Source organism: Oncorhynchus keta, chromosome 31 (assembly GCF_023373465.1).
Source record: "Oncorhynchus keta strain PuntledgeMale-10-30-2019 chromosome 31, Oket_V2, whole genome shotgun sequence".
NCBI lineage: Eukaryota > Metazoa > Chordata > Actinopteri > Salmoniformes > Salmonidae > Oncorhynchus > Oncorhynchus keta.
Genome location: NC_068451.1, coordinates 15343616 through 15365272, shown reverse-complemented (window position 1 = coordinate 15365272; position 21657 = coordinate 15343616).

Sequence of the window (21657 nt, the reverse complement as noted above, 5' to 3'; positions counted from 1 at the left end):
ATCTGTTTACAATCTCGGTGATTATGGCCTACTTTATTGCAGTGTTTGAGCGGTGCCTCACAATCTCTAGAAAAATGACCCGGTTTGTGACAGTTAATGTATCATATAGTGTGTGTGGCAGGCTTACAATGATGGCAAAAAATAACATTTGAGAGTGCGCTGACCCTGGAGGTACGCAGCTGGAGGTTGAATGTTTGAAGGGGGTACGAGACTAGAAAAAGTTTGGGATCCACTGTTCTACTGTATCAAAAGATTTGGCCAAGTCAATAAAAATAGGAGCACAAAGTTGCTTAGATTCAAGGGCAATGGTGACATCATTTAGGACATTTAAGGTTGCAGGGACACATCCATAAACTGAGCGGAAACCATATTGCATACCAGAGAGAATACTATAGACATCAAGTCAGTTGATTATTGACAAGTTTTTTCAAACACTTTTGATTAACAGGGCAAAATAGAAATTGGCGTATAAAATTTAGGATCAGCTTGATCTCCCCCTTTTAATAAAGCACGCACCGTGGCTGCCTTCCAAGCAATTGGGACCTCCCCAGAGAGGAGAGACAGGTTAAAAAGGTCAGAGATAGGCTTGGTGATGATAGGGGCCACAACCCTAAATAAGAAAGGATCTAAACCATCTGACCCAGATGTTTTTGGGGGGTCAAGTTTAAGGAGCTCCTTTAGCACCTCAGTGACTGCCTGCAGGGAGAAACTTTGTAGCAGGGCATGGGAAAAGAGGGAGGAGCATCGGGACTGGTCGTATTAGAAGGAGTAGGAGATGAGGAAATGTTGGACAGGAAAGGAGGCATGGCTGAGTAAAATAGGCATCCTGACTTAATGAAGTGGTGATTTAAAGAGCTCAGCCATGTGCTCCTTGTCAGTAACAACCACACCATCAACATTAAGGTTAATGGGCAGCTGTGAGGAGGAGGGTTTATTCTCCAGGTCTTAACCATTTTCTTGGGTTTGACCCACAGAAAGAGAACTGTTCCTTAAATTAAAGTAGCTAACTTTGGCCTTCTGTATAGCCGGAGTGCCCTTATTTCTCATTTGCCTGAACGAAAACCAGTCAGCCTGAGTATGCTTGTGCCAAGCTTTTCGCCAAATGTAATTCTTGAGGTGGAGTAACTTTGCCAAATCACTGTCGAACCAGGGGCTGAACCTCCTTTTAATTCTCATTTTCTTTATGGGGGCGTGTTTGACAGAGGGGATCAAGCTGATTCTATACCAATTTACAGAGACCAGGTCATGAAGGAAGGCTCTATGACAAATCAGGACAGGTCGTTTCACTGAGCACCTATTACAAACACAGGATGTAAAACAGTGATCGCTAAGGTCATTACAGAATACACCAGACTGATACCTATCAGGATTATTTGTGAGGATAACATCAAGGAGCGTAGCCTTTTCTGGGTGTTTGGAGTCATACCTTGTGGGATTGGTAATAATCTGAGAAAGATTTAGGTAGTCGCATTGCTTTAGAACTTGGTCAGGTGGTTTAAGCATGTCCCAGTTTAGGTCACCTAGCAGGACAAATTCAGACTTAGTGTAAGGGGCCAGGAGAGAACTTAGGGCATTTAGGGTACAGGCCGGTGCTGATGGTGGACGATAACACCCAGCAACAGTAAAATAAAATAGCTATTTGAACATTTTATGCTTAAAACCAGCAAATGAAATTGTTTGGGGACAGACATGGTGGAGACAAACGAGCACTGAAGGTGTTCCTTGGTTAAGATTGCTACTCCACCAGCTTTGGAAGATCTGTCTAGCCGAAAATGATTTTAACCAGAAAGGTTAACATCAGTGTTCAAAACACTCTTTCGTGACCACGTCTCAGTAAAGACCAACACATCTGGATTGGAGCTGTGAACCCACACTTTCAATTGATCAATTTTAGGTAATAAGCTTCTAGTGTTAACGTGCTGAAAACCTAGGCTTTTACGAAAACAAAAATCACCAAAACAGATATCAGAGCACAAGTCAGAATTGTGGGTCAGAATTGGGTTAGCAACAATAGATGGGCCAGGGTGTACATGCACATTTCCAGATATCATCAGCAGTAATACAATCAGGGTACGACAGAGGACAGGGAGAGCTCTGCAGTGTTGATTTATGACAACTGAATGTGCATCAGATGGCAACAAGATCATATTTTACAACAATTTCAACAGGTAACATGAATACAGAGCTGGCGAGAGGTGGTTAGAATTTGATGGGAGGCCAAGAGTCTGTGTTGCCAATAGAGAGTCAGAGCCCTGAGTGTGGGAACAAACTTATTCTGTCCCACGGTTGGGTAAACAAGTAAGTTCATAGTCAACAAAGCACACAGGAGCCATGAGGCAAATAGCATAAAGCACAAAAAAATATATGTAACGTCTTGGGGCTAACAGTGCGTTTGTGCTGGAGGCGAGAGAAAACTCGGGGGGGAGAGCGTGGCGGGGGTACCTGTACCAGACAGGGGGAGACAGGCCAGGGCAGACTGTGAACAGATCGCCAGGTGGAATCCAAGTAGCAGTGCAACAGGCAATGGGAGTAGATGACACACCCACTTGGGAGAAGATTTTTTTCAGGAGGCAAATTCCTTGTAGAAAATCCCAGCTGGGGTATAACCTACATGATGAGATTATCATGGACAAAAGAGTCAAACGGCAGCCAAACACATCGAACATCATATTACCAGAATAAGATCTTCAATACTTCATGGAAAGGAGCATCAAGCTCATCACCATGCACTTTCACCACCAGTTAGTTCATCATAACATATTTCATCTGTAGCCTAATAAACTGCATGCTTTTCCCTAGTCGTAATGAGAGGACCACACACCATTGCGATGGTTATTGTATCGATATTTGCACATAAAGGCGTTTCCACCGACATTTATTTATTTAGACTCAAAAAAAGATCCCACTTTGTCTAGCATGTTTCGTCAACATTTGGAATGATTACCATCAAAAGTGCTGTTTCTATCAGACCTGTCATGACATTTTTTATCTGACAGGTTACTCGCATAAAAAGCTTGGATGGAAACCTGGTTTATGAGGAAACTAAAAATGCACAGGTGAATAATGCAGGCTATTTAAAATGTTCAAAATGGACCATACTGTTTAAAATGTACCTTTTAATTTGTTTATGCTCAAAGCATTTTCCACATTTGAAGGCATTGCTCTGTGTAGGGTGCCTCCTTTTGGATTGAACGTCAAACCGGTGTCCTGACTCTCTGTGGTCACTAAAGATCCCATGGCACTTATCGTAAAAGTAAGGGTGTTAACCCTGGTGTCCTGGCTAAATTCCCAATCTGGCCCTCATACCATCATAGCCACCTAATCATCCCCAGCTTCCAATTGACTCATTCATCCCCTCTCTTCCCCCCTGTAACTATTCCCCAGGTCAGTGCTGTACATGAGAATGTGTTCTCAGTCAACTTCAAAAAGATTATTTTTAGTTGTGCTGACAGTATACCATAAGAAACGAGCAATGTAAATAAACAGTGAGCATACAGTACGTACTGTTTCGGTTGCGTGATTTAGCTGTCAGTGGTTCTATCATGCTAGGATAAATATAACCTTGCTACGGATGTAAGAGCTGCTCTAAGGCGTGAAATTAAACATTATTGCAAAGGCAGGATGTAAGCCTGTGTGTTTCACAATGTTACTGATGTTGTTACAACTTAATACCGTCCTGAAGATATGCACTGTGATATCTAATTTTGTAGATCAGCGTTCACCCATGCCCTACACACACACACACACAACCTGCTGCACCCTACAGCAAAAAATAACAATCTAAAATTAACACCAGCAATCTGATAATATGAGAATAACACACACACATGCGCGCGCAATATGGTAATATGAGAGTGAAAACTGTTGCCCAAAGCAGAACGTTTCACAGGAGGCATCCTATTATCCAGGATCTAACAGCATTATTTACACACTATCTGCAATCTCAGATAACGTGTGTGTGTGTGTGTGTGTGTGTATGTGTGCGTGTGTGTGGATAGGATTGATTTTCAACATCTGAGACCATACTAAGCTAATTTTTTGTTGCCAAACATTCTTGTCTGAGAAGAAGCCATGTAAAACCATAGCTATAACCATAGCTATAACCATAGCTATAACCATAGCTATAACTGATCCTCTGTAGACCTCTGGAAGGTTTAACAGTAGAAAAACAACAACCACAGGTCATATATCCCAATACTCACATTTTATTCCCAGATGTTGATACAGACACACCACTGAGGATTCTAATACTACACACGAAGTTTAGAGAACATTCATCCCTCGTAATTTTCTTATTAAATCTTAAACTGTGTTTTCTGCCTATTAAATTGCAGTTGTTCTGTGGCAGTATTTGGCTTGATGTGAATTCATTCCACAGTCATTTTGTGTTTAAAAAAATTCTACATCAGCAGTGGGATGCTGTAATAAACAGACTAGTCTGCTGTAATAAGCAGTAGTCTGTCTGGCTGGAGTGAAGATGGTGGGTGTAGGGACTGTGCACTCATACCCTCACCTTAATCCACTCCCTGCGCAGGATTTTTGCTCCACCTCATCCTCCATCTGCAAAGAAGGCCAGCCCTCATGGCCCATGAACGATCTTAGGAGCATAATCGAGAGCATACTGTCAGGCTGCATCACAGCCTGGCACAGCAACTCCATCGCCGCGGACCGCAAGGCTCTTCAGTGGGTGAAACGTGCAGCCGAACGCACCACTGGGTGCACACTGCCTGCCCCACAGGACAACTACAACAGCAGGTGTCGCAGGAATGCCAAGATGATCATCAGGGACCCCAGCCACCCAAGCCATGCCATGTTCTCCCTACTTCAAACACTCAGACGTGGGCAGTACAGGAGAATCATGGCAAAAACTGAAAGACTGGCCAATAGTTTCTACACTCAGACCATCAGGCTGCTGAATAGGCACCACTAGTCAGCTATCTGCTCCCCCTCCCCCATGCTACTCCTCTTATGGACATCCCCAGCTACTCCCCCCACACCCTCAAAATCTATCTTACCTTACCTGCTGCTTCTGTCACACCCTGATCAGTTTCACCTGTCCTTGTGATGCACTTCTTCCGGTTCCATGGACTCCCAGTGGATTTGGTTTCCGACCAGAGTCCTCAATTCTCATCTCAGTTTTGGAAGGCGTTCTGCACCCTTATTGGGGCGTCGGCCAGCCTATCCTCCGGATTCCATCCCCAATCGAACTGTCAGTCGGAGAAAGCTAACCAGGACCTGGAGATCACCCTAAGATGCCTCATCTCTGGTACAAGGCTATCCTTGATGGTCATCAGAAGATGGGGCAGGGGAGAAGGAAGTGGGAGTTCTACTCCATCATGAAGCCGGTCCTCTCTGGTGATCCCCGCAGTCATTATATCATCTTTTCCCACACACAACACTCACACTGTTACCCACAACACTCACATCCCACACCAACCCCAACATCACTACACAAACAACATACAGCACACAATACTAATTACACTGTCACTCAACACAGCACCTCTGCAAACACCCCACACACAGCACACTACAGTAACACTTGATGCACTCTCACCCTCTCCCTCTGCTACAGTACCTTATAACTCTCATGCCAACACCACTCCCCACTCTCAACCCAAAAAGGAGACCAAAGGGGATGCTTGATGCAAAACTGGACAATATCATCACACTTCAGAAACAGACAGTTCAAGCACAGAGTGAGAGGAACGATATTCTTGTCACGTTCTGACCTTAGTTATTTTGTTATGTCTTTGTTTTAGTATGATCAGGGCGTGAGTTGGGTGGGTTGTCTATGTTCCTTTTTCTATGTTTTGGGATTTCTGTGTTTGGCCTGGTATGGTTCTCAATCAGAGGCAGCTGTCATCGTTGTCCCTGATTGAGAACCATACGTAGGTAGCCTGGTTTCACTTTTGAGTGGAGTTATTTTACGTGTCAGTGTTTTGTTCCACCGGGGAACTGTTTTGGTTTTGTTTTTCACGTTGTCGTTTATTGTTTTGTTCAGTGTTCATTATTCTTATTAAAAACCAAGATGAACAATTCCCACGCTGCACTTTGGTCCGATCCTTGCTACTCCTCCTCAGAAGAGGAAGAGGAAAGCCGTTACAATTCTTTAACAGTTTACCGCTGCACTCCAGAATTTCAAATAATAGTAGCCTGAATCTATGTATTTATTTATTGTTTAATTGTACCCTAATAATGAATTATCCTGAAATTTTCCTTGATTGTATGTTTAACTGAAATCGTTAATAACAAATAGTTTTGGAACATGTTTTATTCATTGGAAACTTAAATAACACAAATAACACAAACACATAAATACACGTGTGGTTGGGTATTTGTGTGTGTGTGTGTGATTGTAGAACAGCTGCCCATTGGGGGTCTGGGGCAGGGGCAAGGGCAATGGGGGTCTCCACTGGTATTTCCTCTTTTATCCCTTCATGGATCAGGACCATGTTGTGGAGAACACATGCACTGGTATTTCCTCCTTTATCCCTTCATGGATCAGGACCATGTTGTGGAGAACACATGCACTGGTATTTCCTCCTTTATCCCTTCATGGATCAGGACCATGTTGTGGAGAACACATGCACTGGTATTTCCTCTTTTATCCCTTCATGGATCAGGACCATGTTGTGGAGAACACATGTACTGGTATTTCCTCCTTTATCCCTTCATGGATCAGGACCATGTTGTGGAGAACACATGCACTGGTATTTCCTCTTTTATCCCTTCATGGATCAGGACCATGTTGTGGAGAACACATGCACTGGTATTTCCTCTTTTATCCCTTCATGGATCAGGACCATGTTGTGGAGAACACATGCACTGGTATTTCCTCCTTTATCCCTTCATGGATCAGGACCATGTTGTGGAGAACACATGCACTGGCAATTCCATGGTACTTTGTTTAGAAGGTGCATATCCAAATGTAGGAGTCTCCTCCACTTGAGTATCCCAAACGCCCTCTCAATGTGTCCACGTGTTGAACTGTGGACCTGGTTGAAATTATTTTGTTCGTCTTCAAGGTGGCCGTTGTTTCTGAATGGGACAATTAAGTCCAAGCTCAGAGAGTATGCAGAATCCCAGAGCAGATGGAATTGGGTTGGTCTCCAGTTGGGCCTTGAGGTCGCTGGTCCTGTACACTATGGCATCGTGCACAGAACCAGCATTCCCTGTGTAGATGTTTGTAAAAAGGAGCTGGCTGTCGCACACTGCCTGGAGTTGGAAGCTGGCATGGCTCTTTCTGCTTATGTAGGCATCCCTGTTGTTGGAGGGTCCCCTGATGGCACCCACATTGTCATCTATACACCCAATCACCCTAGGGAATCCCGTCTTTCTCTCAAATGCAGCCACTGGCAGCTGCTCTACAGAAGGCCACTTTACTTCACAGAAGGCCACTTCACTTCACACTTCCACTTCACTTCACTCTAATGGCCTGTTACCACTTGAAGGAAGTGGTGATGCAATGTTCCTTTACTGAGGTTGAATTGGTCCACCACAGAAGGCCACTTCACTTCACACTTCCCCTTCACTTCACTCTAATGGCCTGTTACCACTGTTTATTTTTTTATTTTTTTATTTTACCTTTATTTAACCAGGTAGGCAAGTTGAGAACAAGTTCTCATTTACAATTCCGACCTGGCCAAGATAAAGCAAAGCAGTTCAACATATACAACGACACAGAGTTATACATGGAGTAAAACAAACATACAGTCAATAATACAGTATAAACAAGTACAATGTGAGCAAATGAGGTGAGAAGGGAGGTAAAGGCAAAAAAGGCCATGGTGGCAAAGTAAATACAATATAGCAAGTAAAACACTGGAATGGTAGTTTTGCAATGGAAGAATGTGCAAAGTAGAAATCAAAATAATGGGGTGCAAAGGAGCAAAATAAATAAATAAATTAAATACAGTTGGGAAAGAGGTAGTTGTTTGGGCTAAATTATAGGTGGGCTATGTACAGGTGCAGTAATCTGTGAGCTGCTCTGACAGTTGGTGCTTAAAGCTAGTGAGGGAGATAAGTGTTTCCAGTTTCAGAGATTTTTGTAGTTCGTTCCAGTCATAGGCAGCAGAGAACTGGAAGGAGAGGCGGCCAAAGTAAGAATTGGTTTTGGGGGTGACTAGAGAGATGTACCTGCTGGAGCGTGTGCTACAGGTGGGAGATGCTATGGTGACCAGCGAGCTGAGATAAGGGGGGACTTTACCTAGCAGGGTCTTGTAGATGACATGGAGCCAGTGGGTTTGGCAACGAGTATGAAGCGATGGCCAGCCAACGAGAGCATACAGGTCGCAATGGTGGGTAGTATATGGGGCTTTGGTGACAAAACAGATTGCACTGTGATAGACTGCATCCAATTTGTTGAGTAGGGTATTGGAGGCTATTTTGTAAATGACATCACCAAAATCGAGGATTGGTAGGATGGTCAGTTTTACAAGGGTATGTTTGGCAGCATGAGTGAAGGATGCTTTGTTGCAAAATAGGAAGCCAATTCTAGATTTAACTTTGGATTGGAGATGTTTGATATGGGTCTGGAAGGAGAGTTTACAGTCTAACCAGACACCTAAGTATTTGTAGTTGTCCACGTATTTTAAGTCAGAGCCATCCAGAGCAGTGATGTTGGACAGGCGGGTAGGTGCAGGTAGCGATCGGTTGAAGAGCATGCATTTAGTTTTACTTGTATTTAAGAGCAATTGGAGGCCACGGAAGGGGAGTTGTATGGCATTGAAGCTTGCCTGGAGGGTTGTTAACACAGTGTCCAAAGAAGGGCCGGAAGTATACAGAATGGTGTCGTCTGCGTAGAGATGGATCAGAGACTCACCAGCAGCAAGAGCGACCTCATTGATGTATACAGAGAAGAGAGTCGGTCCAAGAATTGAACCCTGTGGCACCCCCATAGAGACTGCCAGAGTTCCGGACAGCAGACCCTCCGATTTGACACACTGAACTCTATCAGAGAAGTAGTTGGTGAACCAGGCGAGGCAATCATTTGAGAAACCAAGGCTGTCGAGTCTGCCAATGAGGATGTGGTGATTGACAGAGTCGAAAGCCTTGGCCAGATCAATGAATACGGCTGCACAGTAATGTTTCTTATCGATGGCGGTTAAGATATCGTTTAGGACCTTGAGCGTGGCTGAGGTGCACCCATGACCAGCTCTGAAACCAGATTGCATAGCAGAGAAGGTATGGTGAGATTCGAAATGGTCGGTAATCTGTTTGTTGACTTGGCTTACGAAGACATTAGAAAGGCATGGTAGAATAGGTCTGTAGCAGTTTGGGTCAAGAGTGTCCCCCCCTTTGAAGAGGGGGATGACCGCAGCTGCTTTCCAATCTTTGGGAATCTCAGACGAAGCGAAAGAGAGGTTGAACAGGCTAGTAATAGGGGTGGCAATAATTTCGGCAGATAATTTTAGAAAGAAAGGGTCCAGATTGTCTAGCCCGGCTGATTTGTAGGGGTCCAGATTTTGCAGCTCTTTCAGAACATCAGCTGAATGGATTTGGGAGAAGGAGAAGTGGGGAAGGCTTGGGCGAGTTGCTGTTGGGGGTGCAGTGCTGTTGACCGGGGTAGGAGTAGCCAGGTGGAAAGCATGGCCAGCCGTAGAAAAATGCTTATTTTTCTCAATTATGGTGGATTTATCAGTGGTGACAGTGTTTCCTATCTTCAGTGCAGTGGGCAGCTGGGAGGAGGTGTTCTTATTCTCCATGGACTTTACAGTGTCCCAGAACTTTTTTGAGTTAGTTTTGCAGGAAGCAAATTTCTGCTTGAAAAAGCTAGCCTTGGCTTTTCTAACTGCCTGTGTGTAATGGTTTCTAGCTTCCCTGAACAGCTGCATATCACGGGGGCTGTTCGATGCTAATTCAGAACGCCATAGGATGTTTTTGTGTTGGTTAAGGGCAGTCAGGTCTGGGGAGAACCAAGGGCTATATCTGTTCCTGGTTTTAAATTTCTTGAATGGGGCATGTTTATTTAAGATGGTTAGGAAGGCATTTAAAAAAAATATCCAGGCATCCTCTACTGACGGGATGAGATCAATATCCTTCCAGGATACCCCGGCCAGGTCGATTAGAAAGGCCTGCTTGCTGAAGTGTTTCAGGGAGCGTTTTACAGTGATGAGTGGAGGTCGTTTGACCGCTGACCCATTACGGATGCAGGCAATGAGGCAGTGATCGCTGAGATCTTGGTTGAAGACAGCAGAGGTGTATTTAGAGGGGAAGTTGGTTAGGATGATATCTATGAGGGTGCCCGTGTTTAAGGCTTTGGGGAGGTAACTGGTAGGTTCATTGATAATTTGTGTGAGATTGAGGGCATCAAGTTTAGATTGTAGGATGGCTGGGGTGTTAAGCATGTTCCAGTTTAGGTCGCCTAGCAGCACGAGCTCTGAAGACAGATGGGGGGCAGTCAGTTCACATATGGTGTCCAGAGCACAGCTGGGGGCAGAGGGTGGTCTATAGCAGGCGGCAACGGTGAGAGACTTGTTTTTAGAGACGTGGATTTTTAAAAGTAGAAGTTCAAATTGTTTGGGTACAGACCTGGATAGTTCTATCTTTGGCAGTTCTATCTTGTCTGAAAATGTTGTAGTTTGGAATTAAAATTTCTGAATTTTTGGTGGTCTTCCTAAGCCAGGATTCAGACACAGCTAGAACATCCAGGTTGGCAGAGTGTGCTAAAGCAGTGAATAGAACAAACTTAGGGAGGAGGCTTCTAATGTTAACATGCATGAAACCAAGGCTATTACGGTTACAGAAGTCGTCAAAAGAGAGCGCCTGGGGAATAGGAGTCGAGCTAGGCACTGCAGGGCCTGGATTCACCTTTACATCACCAGAGGAACATAGGAGGAGTAGAATAAGGGTGCGGCTAAAAGCAATAAGAATTGGTCGTCTAGAACGTCTGGAACAGAGAGTAAAAGGAGGTTTCTGGGGGCGATAAAATAGCATCAAGGTATAATGTACAGACAAAGGTATGGTAGGATGTGAATACAGTGGAGGTAAACCTAGGTATTGAGTGATGAAGAGAGAGATATTGTCTCTAGAAACATCATTGAAACCAGGAGATGTCATTGCATGTGTGGGTGGTGGAACTAATAGGTTGGATAAGGTATAGTGAGCAGGACTAGAGGCTCTACAGTGAAATAAGCCAATAAACACTAACCAGAACAGCAATGGACAAGATATATTGACATTAAGGAGAGGGATGCTTAGTCGAGTGATCAAAAGGGTCCAGTGAGTGGAGAGGTTGGTTGGGGGTCACGGCGATTTAGACAGCTAGCCAGGCCATCGGTAGCAAGCTAGCATAGGATGGAGGTCTGTTGTTAGCCACCCCTTGCGTTCCGTCAGTAGATTAGTGGGGTTCCGTGTGGTAGAGGGGATTAATCCAAATCACACAACAACAACAAAAATAAAAACAATAGATATAGTTATAGAGGCCCAAGAAGAAAACATAATAATAATAAAAATAAATAAATTGTCCGATTATCTATTCAGATAGCAGCCGGTAAGACAGCTAACGGTTAGCAGGCCGCAGATGGGCGTTCAGGTAACGTCGCGACGGAGGAGCCAGCCGGATCTCCTTCGGGTAGATAACGTCGGCAGTCCAGTTGTGAAGGCCCGGTGGGGCTCCGCGTAGGCAGTAAAACGGGTCCGGATAGGTGACTGCAGCCCAGGAGTGATTGATGGAACTCAGGAGTGATTGACGGAGCTGGCTAGCTCCGGAATAATTGATGTTTGCTCCGGAATCGACGAAAGCCGATAGTCACACGGAGAGCAGATAGCTAGCTGTGAGATCCGGGTATGAATGTCCAGAGAGCAGTTGAAATCCAGGGACATGGAGAGAAAAATTGGTCCGGTATGTTCCGTTCTGAGCCGCGCTACGCCGTACAAAACTGGCGATAGATTTTCGAGCTAAAGGATAGCTGATGACCACAAACCGTGGTTAGCTGAATACTAACGATATGCCAGTAAAGAAGCTAACTAGCTTCTGAACTAGCTTCTGATTAGCTTCTGGATTAGCTTCTGGGCTAGCTTCTGGCTAGATCCTGGCTAGCTTCTGGCTAGTTTCTGGCTAGCTTCGTCAGCAACCGCTGAATAGCATAGCGCCACAGTCAAATAATATATTTTTTTAAATATTCAGATTCATGAAATCACAAGTGCAATATTGCAAAACAGAGCTTAGCCTTTTGTTAATCCACCTGTCGTCTCAGATTTTGAAATTATGCTTTACAGCAAAAGCAATCCAAGCGTTTGTGTAAGTTTATCAATAGCATAACAAAACATTATGTACACTAAGCATTAAGTAGCTAGGTCACGAAAATCAGAAAAGCAATCAAATTAATTAATGGAGTTGATGATCTTCGGATGTTTTCACTCACAAGACTCCCCGTTACACAACAAATGTTCCTTTTGTTCCATAAAGATAATTTTTATACCAAAATACCTCCGTTTGTTTGTCGCTTTATGTTCAGAAATCCATAGGAAAGAGCTGTCAGGACAACGCAGACGTATATTCCAAATAATATCCATAATGTCCACAGAAACATGTGAAACATTTTTTATAATCAATCCTCAGGTTGTTTTTAAAATATATATTCCATAATATATTAACCGGGTGTGTAGGTTTTTCAATTACACCGGGAGAAACAATGGCCGCTTTACTCTGTAGCGCAAAACTCACTCTGAGAGCCCCCACCTATCTACTTAAGCAATGTGATCTTTCATGCTTATTATTCTAAATAAAAGCCTGAAACTATGTCTAAGGACTGTTGACACCTTAGGGAAGCCATAGAAAAGGAATCTGGTTGATATCACTTTAAATGGAGGATAGGCATGCATAGGAACAGAGAGGTTTCAAAATAAGAGGCACTTCCTGATTGGATTTTCCTCAGGTTTTCGCCTGCAATATCAGTTCTGTTATACTCACAGACAATATTTTTACAGTTTTGGAAACTTTAGAGTGTTTTCTATCCTAATCTGACAATTATATGCATATTCTAGTTTCTGGCGCTGAGAAATAGGCAGTTTCAAATGGGTACGTTTTTTAGCCAAAAATTTCAATACTGCCCCCTACACGCAAAAGGTTCATAGTAGGCTGTAATTTATGAGGAGGGTGTTAATTAATTAATGATTGGCAAATCATTACTTTACTGAAACATCATGTATTTGCCTATGTTTTGATATATTGAAATATATATTTTTCTTCTTCTAATTCAGTTGCATAAGAGGCAATTCTAATGACCAAACACAACGCAAATGGAGACTGCAAAGCTGTGGTTGGCTAGCTAGATCATTGAGTCTGGGCTTGTTTGTATTATGATTGATTTTATTCAGGAAATCAGACAGCGTTCAGACATTAAAGAGGAGCAGGCACATATCATAAATAATACATCAGATACAAAATATAATATGCAAATGTATGGAAATTACCTGGAAGGTCTCCTGACCCATCCGAAAGTGATCCCGAAAGGAGTGGTCTGTATGTCGGGATCGCCTCCTCCACATAATTCACTATTCTAATGGACTCATCTTCAGTCCCATATATAGCAACTGCTAGTAGGGGAAGCAGTGCTTCTATAAGGGTACAAGGCGAGACCCAAATGCAGACACAGGCAGGTCGGGGACAGGCGAGAGTTCATAAACTGTAACCCTCCCAATCAACCAGGTACTGGAACCGCTGCGCCGTGGTCGAACACCCAGGAGGCTTTTTACCATGTATGCCGGATGACCGTCAATGACGGGGGGACAGTGAGACACAGGCTAAAATTCTAGACTCATGGAAAGTCGGGTTAATACGGAGTAACACAAGGTGGAACTAACGACCAATGAAACGGGGGGGGGAGTTTGCAGGACCCCACCCGGAGGTGCAGGTCCCGAGTGGAAAGCCATACCCTCCACCCAATGCAGTAGCGGGGACCTGGAGTCCGGCGGCTGTCCGCTTGTCGACAATACCTGCCGCTCTTCTCCAGGTATGTCGACAAGCGGCCGACAAACATCTGGGCCGAGGGTACATTGACCTCCTGCGCTTGTTCTGGGAATAGTGGAGGTTGATACTCCATAATTCACTCAAAAGGAAAGAGTCCCGTGGCTGAACAGGGAAGGGTGTTCCGGGCATACTCCACCCAGACCAGTTGTCGGCTCCAGGTAGTGGGGTTGTTTGAGACCAGGCATCTTAGGGTGGTTTCTAGGTCCTGGTAAGCTCGCACCAACTGGCCGTTGGATTGGGGATGGAATCCGGAGGACAGGCTGGCCGACGACCCAATAAGGGTGCAGAACGCCTTCCAGAACTGAGATCTTGGTCGGAGACCATGTCCACGGATCTGGAATACGTGCTGAACCATAAGCTGGGCCGACTCCTTGGCAGAGGGAAGTTTGGGGAGAGGGCTGAAATGGGCAGTCTTGGAGAACCGGTCCACTACCATCAGAATGACGGTGTTGCCATCAGACGGAGGGAGCCCAGTGACAAAGTCCAGAGAGCTATGGAACATGTTGTGGCTGAAGGAGGCCAGAAGGAGTTTGCCATGGAGTCTTGTTCTAAGCAAACAATGTGCACTTGGTGATGAAGGCAGAGACGTCAGGAATCATTGTGGGCTACCAAAAACATTGTCGGAGGAAGGCTAGGGTACGGCGGGAACCTGGATGATATGTCAGGAGGAATGGAGGAATGAGCCCATTTCAAGACCCGGGACCGGACTGAGTTAGGGACAAACAACTGGTTAGCCAGACCCCCTTCAGATTCAGGCTGGGAACGTTGTGCCTTGCGGACCAAGGTTTCGATAGCCTAATCCACTGAAGCCGCAAGGTATGAGGTAGGGAGAATCGTTTCGGAGACTGAGGGTGTGGCAGAGGAACTGTATAGGCGGGAGAGGGCGTCAGGCTTCACATTTTTGGACCCTGGGCGGTAGGAAATGGTGAAGTTGAATCCTGTAAACAATAAAGCCAACCGGCCCTGAAGTTAAGGCACTGGGCTGTACGGAGATATTCCAAATTCTTATGGTCGGTCCAGACCAAGAATGGCTGTTTTGATCCATCCAGCCAGTGCCCCCAGCCAGTGCGTAGTTCCTCTCCACAGGATTGAGAAGATGGGACAGAAAGGCACAGGGTTTGAGCTTCTGGTCCTGGGCAGATCGATGGAACAGGGCCCCCACTCAAACATCAGAAAGCTCTGGAAACCATGTGAACAGTACTTTGGGAGATGTGAGTGCCGAGAGGGGGGCCGCCGGGGTGCCGTAGCCCCGAATGAAATGGCGGTAGAAGTTAGCGAACCCAGGAAACATTGTAACTGCACCCTGGATGTAGATTCAGGCCACTACCACTGCTTTCACTTTTTCAGGATCCATTTGAACATTTCCATCAGCGATGACATATCCCAGAAAGGAGATTATAGAGCGGTGGAACTCACACTTCTCGGCTTTCACAAACAATTAGTTCTCCAGGAAGCGCTGAAGGACTTGTCTGGCATGAAGAATGTGGTCTTGGGCAGACCTGGAAAATAACAGGATGTCGTCAAGGTAGACAAACACGAAACAGTTTAGCATGTCCCGGAGCACATCGTTTACCACAGCCTGGAAGACAGCGGAGGCGTTGGTGAGTCCAAGCGGCATGACCTGATACTCATAATGTCCACTGGCTGTGTTAACCTCTTGAGTGTAGGGGGCAGTATTTTGATGTTTGGATGAAAAACGTACCCAAATGAAACTGCATATTTCTCAGGCCCAGAATCTAGAATATGCATGTAATTGTCAGATTAGGAAAGAAAACACTCTAAAGTTTCCAAAACTGTCAAAATATTGCAGGGAAAACCTGAGGAAAATCCGACCAGGAAGTTCTGTTTTTCCTGAAACCTCTCTGTTCCATTGCATGACTTCCCTCCATGTAAAGGGATTCCTTTTCCTATGGCTTCCACGTGGTGTGAACCGTTTTTAGACATAGTTTCAGGCATTTATTCTGAAAAATGAGCGAGAAACATCACATCGCGTTATTGGATGGCTGGGTGCCAGCAGAGTTTTGCATGCGTGAGCAGCTTGGAACAGACATTTTCTCTCTCACTCCTATTGAAAAAGCTACGGTCCGGTTGAAATATTAGCAATTATTTATTGTAAAAACAACCTGAGGATTGATTATAAAAAACTTTTGACATGTTTCTACAAACTTTACGGATACCTTTTGGAATTTTCTCTGCCCCGTCGTGACCGCTCGAGCCTGTGGATTTCTGAACATAACGCGCCAACCAAATGGAGGTTTTTGGATTTAAAAATAATCTTTATGGAACAAAAGGAACATTTACTGTGTAACTGGGAGTCTCGTGATTGCAAACATCGGAAGATCATCAAAGGTAAGCGATTCATGTTATTCAAATCAAATCAATCAAATCAAATGTATTTATATAGCCCTTCGTACATCAGCTGATATCTCAAAGTGCTGTACAGAAACCCAGTCTAAAACCCCAAACAGCAAGCAATGCAGGTGTAGAAGCACGGTGGCTAGGAAAAACTCCCTAGAAAGGCCAAAACCTAGGAAGAAACCTAGAGAGGAACCAGGCTATGTGGGGTGGCCAGTCCTCTTCTGGCTGTGCCGGGTGGAGATTATAACAGAACATGGCCAAGATGTTCAAATGTTCATAAATGACCAGCATGGTCGAATAATAATAAGGCAGAACAGTTGAAACTAGAGCAGCAGCACGGCCAGGTGGACTGGGGACAGCAAGGAGTCATCATGTCAGGTAGTCCTGGCGCATGGTCCTAGGGCTCAGGTCCTCCGAGAGAGAGAAAGAAAGAGAGAAGGAGAGAATTAGAGAACGCACACTTAGATTCACACAGGACACCGAATAGGACAGGAGAAGTACTCCAGATATAACAAACTGACCCTAGCCCCCCGACACATAAACTACTGCAGCATAAATACTGGAGGCTGAGACAGGAGGGGTCAGGAGACACTGTGGCCCCATCCGAGGACACTCCCAGACAGGGCCAAACAGGAAGGATATAACCCCACCCACTTTGCCAAAGCACAGCCCCCACACCACTAGAGGGATATCTTCAACCACCAACTTACCATCCTGAGACAAGGCTGAGTATAGCCCACAAAGATCTCCGCCATGGCACAACCCAAGGGGGGGGCGCCAACCCAGACAGGATGACCACATCAGTGAATCAACCCACTCAGGTGACGCACCCCTTCCAGGAACAGCCCCAGTAAGCCAGTGACTCAGCCCCTGCAATAGGGTTAGAGGCAGAGAATCCCAGTGGAAAGAGGGGAACCGGCCAGGCAGAGATAGCAAGGGCGGTTCGTTGCTCCAGAGCCTTTCCGTTCACCTTCCCACTCCTGGGCCAGACTACACTCAATCATATGACCCACTGAAGAGATGAGTCTTCAGTAAAGACTTAAAGGTTGAGACCGAGTTTGCGTCTCTGACATGGGTAGGCAGACCGTTCCATAAAAATGGAGCTCTATAGGAGAAAGCCCTGCCTCCAGCTGTTTGCTTAGAAATTCTAGGGACAATTAGGAGGCCTGCGTCTTGTGACCGTAGCGTACGTGTAGGTATGTACGGCAGGACCAAATCAGAGAGATAGGTAGGAGCAAGCCCATGTATGTAATGCTTTGTAGGTTAGCAGTAAAACCTTGAAATCAGCCCTTGCTTTGACAGGAAGCCAGTGTAGAGAGGCTAGCACTGGAGTAATATGATCAAATTTTGGGGTTCTAGTCAGGATTCTAGCAGCCGTATTTAGCACCAACTGAAGTTTATTTAGTGCTTTATCCGGGTAGCCGGAAAGTAGAGCATTGCAGTAGTCTAACCTAGAAGTGACAAAAGCATGGATTAATTTTTCTGCATAATTTTTGGACAGAAAGTTTCTGATTTTTGCAATGTTACGTAGATGGAAAATAGCTGTCCTTGAAATTACATTTACATTTAAGTCATTTAGCAGACGCTATTATCCAGAGCGACTTACAAATTGGTGCATTCACCTTATGACATCCAGTGGAACAGCCACTTTACAATAGTGCATCTAAATCTTTTAAGGGGGGTGAGAAGGATTACTTTATCCTATCCTAGGTATTCCTTAAAGAGGTGGGGTTTCAGGTGTCTCCGGAAGGTGGTGATTGACTCCGCTGTCCTGGCGTCGTGAGGGAGTTTGTTCCACCATTGGGGGCCAGAGCAGCGAACAGTTTTGACTGGGCTGAGCGGGAACTGTACTTCCTCAGTGGTAGGGAGGCGAGCAGGCCAGAGGTGGATGAACGCAGTGCCCTTGTTTGGGTGTAGGGCCTGATCAGAGCCTGGAGGTACTGAGGTGCCGTTCCCCTCACAGCTCCGTAGGCAAGCACCATGGTCTTGTAGCGGATGCGAGCTTCAACTGGAAGCCAGTGGAGAGAGCGGAGGAGCGGGGTGACGTGAGAGAACTTGGGAAGGTTGAACACCAGACGGGCTGCGGCGTTCTGGATGAGTTGTAGGGGTTTAATGGCACAGGCAGGGAGCCCAGCCAACAGCGAGTTGCAGTAATCCAGACGGGAGATGACAAGTGCCTGGATTAGGACCTGCGCCGCTTCCTGTGTGAGGCAGGGTCGTACTCTGCGGATGTTGTAGAGCATGAACCTACAGGAACGGGCCACCGCCTTGACCTCGAAATGGTCTTGATATGTTCTTCAAAAGAGAGATCAGGGTCCAGAGTAACGTCGAGGTCCTTCACAGTTTTATTTGAGATGACTGTACAACCATTAGATTAATTGTCAGATTCAACAGAAGATCTCTTTGTTTCTTGGGACCTAGAACAAGCATCTCTGTTTTGTCTGTGTTTAAAAGTAGAAAGTTTGCAGCCACCCACTTCCTTATGTCTGAAACACATGCTTCTAGCAAGGGCAATTTTGGGGCTTCACCATGTTTCATTGAAATGTACAGCTGTGTGTCATCCGCATAGCAGTGAAAGTTAACATTATGTTTTCAAATAATATCCCCAAGAGGTAAAATATATAGTGAAAACAATAGTGGTCCTAAAACGGAACCTTGAGGAACACCGAAATTTACAGTTGATTTGTCAGAGGACAAACCATTCACAGAGACAAACTGATATCTTTCCGACAGATAAGATCTAAACCAGGCCAGAACTTGTCCGTGTAGACCAATTTGTGTTTCCAATCTCTCCAAAAGAATGTGGTGATCGATGGTATCAAAAGCAGCACTAAGGTCTAGGAGCACGAGGACAGATGCAGAGCCTCGGTCCAATGCCATTAAAATGTAATTTACCACCTTCACAAGTACCGTCTCAGTGCTATGATGGGGTCTAAAACCAGACTGAAGCATTTCGTATACATTGTTTCTCTTCAGGAAGGCAGTAAGTTGCTGCGCAACAGCCTTTTCTAAAAGGCCGATAGTTTTTTATATTTTCTGGGTCAAGGTCTGGCTTTTTCAAAAGAGGCTTTATTACTGCCACTTTTAGTGAGTTTGGTACACATCCGGTGGATAGAAAGCCATTTATTATGTTCAACATAGGAGGGCCAAGCACAGGAAGCAGCTCTTTCAGTAGTTTAGTTGGAATAGGGTCCAGTATGAAGCTTGAAGGTTTAGAGGCCATGATTATTTTCATCATTGTGTCAAGAGATATAGTACTAAAACACTTGAGCGTCTCTCTTGATCCTAGGTCCTGGGAGAGTTGTGCAGACTCAGGACAACTGAGTTTTGAAGGAATACGCAGATTTAAAGAGGAGTCCGTAATTTGCTTTCGAATAATCATAATCTTTTCCTCAAAGAAGTTCATGAATTTATCACTGCTAAAGTGAAAGTCATCCTCTCTTGGGGAATGCTGCTTTTTAGTTAGCTTTGCAACAGTATCAAAAAGGAATTTCTTATTTTTCTCAATTAAGTTAGAAAAATAGGATGATCGAGCAGCAGTAAGGGCTCTTCGGTACTACACGGTACTGTCTTTCCAAGCTAGTCGGAAGACTTCCAGTTTGGTGTGGCGCCATTTCCGTTCCAATTTTCTGGAAGCTTGCTTCAGAGCTCGGGTATTTTCTGTGTACCAGGGAGCTAGTTTCTTATGAGAAATGTTTTTAGTTTTTAGGGGTGCAACTGCATCTAGGGTATTGCGCAAGGTTAAATTGAGTTCCTCAGTTAGGTTGTTAACTGATTTTTGTCCTCTGGCGTCCTTGGGTAGACAGAGGGAATCTGGAAGGACATCAAGGAATCTTTGAGTTGTCTGTGAATTTATAGCACGACTTTTGATGTTCCTTGGTTGGGGTCTGAGCAGATTATTTGTTGCAATTGCAAACGTAATAAAATAGTGGTCCGATAGTCCAGGATTATGAGGAAAAACATTAAGATCCACAACATTTATTCCATGGGACAAAACTAGGTCCAGCGTATGACTGTGACAGTGAGGGGGGCCAGAGACATGTTGGACAAAACCCACTGAGTCGATGATGGCTCCGAAAGCCTTTTGGAGTGGGTCTGTGGATTTTTCCATGTGAATATTAAAGTCACCAAAACTTTGAATGTTACAGTGCCTTGCGAAAGTATTCGGCCTCCTTGAACTTTGCGACCCTTTTCCACATTTCAGGCTTCAAACATAAAGATATAAAACTGTATTTTCTTGTGAAGAATCAACAACAAGTGGGACACAATCATGAAGTGGAACGACATTTATTGGATATTTCAAACTTTTTTAACGAATCAGAAACTGAAAAATTGGGCGTGCAAAATTATTCAGCCCCTTTACTTTCAGTGCAGCAAACTCTCTCCAGAAGTTAAGTGAGGATCTCTGAATGATCCAATGTTGACCTAAATGACTAATGATGATAAATACAATCCACCTGTGTGTTATCAAGTCTCCGTATAAATGCACCTGCACTGTGATAGTCTCAGAGGTCCGTTAAAAGCGCAGAGAGCATCATGAAGAACAAGGAACACACCAGGCAGGTCCGAGATACTGTTGTGAAGAAGTTTAAAGCCGGATTTGGATACAAAAAGATTTCCCAAGCTTTAAACATCCCAAGGAGCACTGTGCAAGCGATAATATTGAAATGGAAGGAGTATCAGACCACTGCAAATCTACCAAGACCTGGCCGTCCCTCTAAACTTTCAGCTCATACAAGGAGAAGACTGATCAGAGATGCAGCCAAGAGGTCCATGATCACTCTGGATGAACTGCAGAGATCTACAGCTGAGGTGGGAGACTCTGTCCATAGGACAACAATCAGTCGTATATTGCACAAATCTGGCCTTTATGGAAGAGTGGCAAGAAGAAAGCCATTTCTTAAAGATATCCATAAAAAGTGTTGTTTAAAGTTTGCCACAAGCCACCTGGGAGACACACCAAACATGTAGAAGAAGGTGCTCTGGTCAGATGAAACCAAAATTGAACTTTTTGGCAACAATGCAAAACGTTATGTTTGGCATAAAAGCAACACCCTGAACACAACATCCCCACTGTCAAACATGGTGGTGGCAGCATCATGGTTTGGACCTGCTTTTCTTCAGCAGGGACAGGGAAGATGGTTAAAATTGATGGGAAGATGGATGGAGCCAAATACAGGACCATTCTGGAAGAACCTGATGGAGTCTGCAAAAGACCTGAGACTGGGACGGAGATTTGTCTTCCAACAAGACAATGATCCAAAACATAAAGCAAAATCTACAATGGAATGGTTCAAAAATAAACATATCCAGGTGTTAGAATG